Genomic DNA, 4,821 nt, shown 5'->3' on the forward strand with positions numbered 1-4,821 from the left:
CGTTTAATCTTATGTTTGTATCTGAACAATATGTTTCTGCAACTTATTTTTTATTACATAAAACAAGTTGATTCTAACTGTTAAAACATAAACAACTTGTCTGTATGTCAGGTTTGTAAAGAAAATTTGTATTGATTCCAGTCATTGTTCAAAAATGTATAGGAAACATTGTATATTGCAAGTTATTAGCTTTGCTTGCATTTAAAATTTTCCAATTGTTAAACAACGCTGTTACAATATATTTACAACTACTTTATTGGTTCTACTGTCTCTCCAACAAATTACAGCCACAATGTAACTTTGTGGAAACGACACCATTTCTATGAAAACTAAATGATGTAAATCAACTGAGCTACAACAAAAGGAACTTTCAAAAATGTAAATAATATTGAAAGAACACATTATGAAAAAGGAGGACTGCACAAGTCAAAAGGTAAATATTCTTTATCAGAAACGATTTCAAATGGCATGTCACAAAAAAAACTAACAATATGTAACAGATTGTGGAAAGCAACTTATATTTTCTTTGAATTCAATGTTGGCACTCAGGGAAAGTCCAGGTATGCCATCACAGTAGTAACGAGGGTACTCTCCTCTCCTCCGCATCTGAAAATAAAAAAATAAAAAAACAAACAAAATAAAAAACAGGTGCATTGCAAGACTGTCATACAGGAAGAATGGATGATACATATGATTATGAATGAATCTTACCTGTAAGATTGGCGGTATCCTTTCTACCTGCATGGTGAAGAGCATTAAACAATAATTCATACTTTATATCTCTCAGTATCTTATCCTTTCATCTCTAATGATATAAAAAAAAAGCTCATTTAGGGTTTTAGTCTCATTTGCACATAAAGATACACAAATCAAAATTACTAGTTATGTGTAAATTTAAAAAATTAACCTCAATGGCTCCTTTGGCATAGGTGTGGTCATCAGCACACAGAGTCTGTAAAAATACAGATATGTTCTAAGTGAAAGATGAATGCAAGTCCAAATAACATCAAAACTGCTTCAACCCTTTTAATTCTTGTATCTTGATTTTCTTTCAGACTTAAAAAAATAAGCATAGAACAAAAGTACACTGTGAATGGACATAATACAAATTCTATGACTTAAAACAACAAAGTGATGAATTTTAGCTACAGCTTACCTCACATTTTGCCCTCTCATCAACTTTTTTCCGCTTTCTCTCCTTTTCTCTGGACCTTTTAAAAAGGACAAATTGAAGGTTTTCTTAAAAAACTGAATCTAGAAAAGCGTATTAATTTACTATGTGAAAAAAATTTTAAGAAGGTAAAATTACCTTTTGTTGATTTTGTGGGTTTTGCATTATGGATCGTGTGCCGAACACCAGTGCAAAAACTTTTCAAACTTCTTTCTTTCTTCTTCCTTTCCTCTTAACCCCGCGTCTTTAAGGCATTTATACTAGTGATTATGAAAATAGCGCCCCCTTCATTTCCGGAATGCAATAGTCCCATTTCCAAATAAGGTATGGGACTGACGGAAAGGTCCGTCCCCGCCCCTTTCTGTTTGCTGCAGCGAGGTCCTTCTCATTGAGTTTCAAACTCTAGCAGCCTCTTCAAAAAAACATAAACCTCTGAACAAGGTTTATGTTTCTGTTTTCATTAGGTCCAGCCTCATTCAATATGCCCACATGGCAAAATTCCCCTTTCATCCTGGAAAAAATCCGAACTCTTGCACTCCTTTGATGAAATTTCTGGTGGCCTTCAATCTATAAGGATGTTAAAAGGTATGTTCTAGCCTGTCAATTGAGTGCCCGCAAAAAAGATAGTCACCTCAACTATTGTTTAATTGATGTAAAGCACTTTGAATTGTCTTTATACTGAAATGTGTTATATAAATAAACCTTGTCGGCCTTAAAAATATTACTGCTCCAAAGTTCAATAAGTGGCTATATCACTGCTGTTTTTTAAATTTGCTCTAAATACCATGATATTGTTTATTATACATGGATATATATGCACATAGTGTGCATTTCTAAATCACTGGACAGTTTTGAATCTCTTAGGATTTAAATTAATTTCAGTATGCTATTCTAAACTAAATATAAAAATATGTGTTTTCTCTCTCTAATTATTTTACCCTGAATGCAGAGCCTCATGGTTATTTCTTTGCCATTGAGTGCAAATGCCTGCTTCCTTTTATTCCTATTATTAAAGCAGTTTACTTCATACTGCTGCTAGACTCTGGTATGAGTGCTCATCTCATCATCAGTCACAGATGTTCTCACACAGAACCCCCCCTTGGATTTAACATACTTTTAACAAGAGTCACAAAAACAAAGCTGAAACAAAGAACAGGAGAACATGGAACATTCAAAAGATTTCACATTTAATATTGGTTATGCTAAAAGGTCACACTATGTCCTCACTTCCTTGTTAAGAATGTTTCTCTCTTTCTGCTGCAGTCCAGTGTTTCTGCATATCAAAGAGACCACTGAGGCCATTTAAGGCTATGCTTGGTGATGATTTTCACTTAAAACTGTAAGCCAAGGTATTTTTTCTTTACAAAACACAGCTCCCGTTTGACCTTTTCAAATAAAGATGAAGACACAATCAAAATATTTCTCTTGAGCTTTGTTAAGTTTGCCATTGAAAATTTAAAACACATTCCTTTGCACTGAAAAGCAGTGTTCACCCTTGTGAGTTTCAAACCAAATGTCTGGCCAATATCCTCTTTCAGAATTTCCATCGCCAAGGTAATCAGTTGCAGAAGTAAAAGATTTTAAAAAGTAAAATTTTAAATCAAACTGCTTCAACAGGACCTAACTTTGTTAGTATTGGGAAAACTGTGTATCATCTGTCTTTACTGTCAAGGCTTCTCCAACTCAGAAAATTGTTTTAAAGCTTATGAACACAAATATTCCTTTTCTCTGTAGGTTCACTCACTCCAAGTTATATGACTAATATATGATGAAAGTATAGTTTTATTCATAAAACAATGTTAAAACAGAACATACAAAAAGAAAGGGAGATATAAAACACATCCTTGTTTTGATTTTGCAGTTGTGCTTAAGGGAAAAGAGAATGGATCCTCTACCTGACTATTCACCCATTAATCAAAGGTTCATACAAATGCCACTGCAGAATAATTTTTTTTTCTCTCCAGTATGTATCCCTCCAGGGCTCAAACTACTTGAACTGTGATACAAGAAGAGAGACACTGAACAAAGGAAAAAAATATTTAATGTTACATTTATTACATGTGTTTATAGTCTGTCACAAATTGTATAAGGCGCAACATAAATGTCTGTTATGGTGAAATGAAATGGCATCAGCATTCAAAAGTTTAGAAATGTAGTGGTAACAATTGCCATTGGAGCCTTTGGTAATAGACTTTTTTGTGACTTTTATTCTATCCAATATGTTGAAAAGAAGAAATGTTTTAAAAGGCCATCAGCATAGCAGCACAATTTCTAACTGACGTACTGGACTGAACACAACTCTATAGTGAATAAATGTTCATCCATAGATGAAGTCAATCTCTTTCCGTTCAAATAAGGAAACATTTTTTGAAAAAAAAAAATCTATTTTTTTTTTACAAGCAAAAGTTTTTTTTCCCTCACCTCTTATTTCTTTGGGTTTGATGCAAACACAGAATATCCTGCAGTACATTAGTGAAATCTGTACTGCAGTTAAAGAAAAGCAGCTTTCTGTCATATCTGCTTCCCTGCTTCCCTTCATTTAGTCTACCTGGCTGTTTATTTTAGTTATCGCTTTTCAGCATTTCGGATTATTCATTGCATTTGTTCTTTAATTTTTCCTATTTATGGTTTTCTGCTAGCCTGATAAACCAGACTAAACATGAGATTAAATGTGTAATTTAGTCAGGCCCTGATGAATGAGACATCAGAATATTGTTGATGGGAACAACCTGTTTTCTATCAAACCATGTCTGTGCCTATTGGCCAACGCTCTGATCAATGAGCGCAACTGACTGTGGTAGTAAGCGCGGCAGAAAGCTGGTGGGTGAGTGTAAACACCATTTCTGTCTCTGTGTATTTCTGTCTGTAAAATGGCGAATACGTCCTTCTTAAAAATAAATGAGCGTAGAGCCTCTTCCTTCTCACGTTTCAACGAAAAACCCCAAGTGTTATCCTTCCAAAACTTATTCCAAACCTGAGTCAAACGAGAACTGTTCAGTAGTTGTTGCCATCTTCCTTGTTGTGCGTTCTCTAGCGTCATGCAGCTTTGTCATTCCGCACTCAAAACCCCGCCCGCTTTGCATCCAAATCTTCAAAACACATCTCTGCGTTGTGATTGGCCCGCCAGTTCTAAGACCTGGAGCTTTGGTTGAGAAAAGGCCCCTCGTAGGCAAAAATGATTTTGGCTGCTGGTGGGTGGGGCTAGTTTACTAGGCTAGGTTTCTGCCATCTTTAGATTGTTTTCCAATTGCAGATTCGTTATCGAAAGTCTCTTTCTCTTTGTTACCCCTTACCCCCAGATTCCACTTCCTCCGTCACCGCTCTGCCCTGCTCACATACCTCAATTGGCGCACTTGCGCAGTTATGTTAATCCGAACTGTTCAGCATGTCCTTTACTCCTCCTCACATCACCGTCCACGTACGTCTTCTCCAACCGTCAAAATATAATAATAATAATAATCATACATTTTATTTGAAAGCGCCTTATCAAAACACCCAAGGACACTGTACAGGCAGATAAAAACATTAAAAACAGGAAGCTAAAAAGTACAAGCATAAAGATGCCACAGAAAACAAAACAGCAGGAAGTAACATAAAGCCAAAGGAAGAAAAGGAAGAAAACAATATTGGAGTGATGCGTATGAACTAGA

The 4,821-nt window shown here is 35.3% G+C and overlaps 1 long non-coding RNA gene across 1 annotated transcript; it reads right to left on the minus strand.

Annotated features, from left to right (window-relative positions):
• Positions 1 to 426: 426 nt before the first annotated feature.
• Positions 427 to 1,205, minus strand: LOC107095182. Its single transcript, XR_001481724.1, has 3 exons — positions 1,157 to 1,205; positions 712 to 738; positions 427 to 606 (listed from the first exon to the last, which is right to left on the minus strand). It is a non-coding gene; the product is annotated as an uncharacterized LOC107095182 (long non-coding RNA).
• Positions 1,206 to 4,821: the final 3,616 nt, after the last annotated feature.

This window comes from Cyprinodon variegatus, unplaced genomic scaffold (assembly GCF_000732505.1).
Source record: "Cyprinodon variegatus isolate N-32 unplaced genomic scaffold, C_variegatus-1.0 Scaffold527, whole genome shotgun sequence".
In the NCBI taxonomy this organism is placed as follows: Eukaryota; Metazoa; Chordata; class Actinopteri; order Cyprinodontiformes; family Cyprinodontidae; genus Cyprinodon; species Cyprinodon variegatus.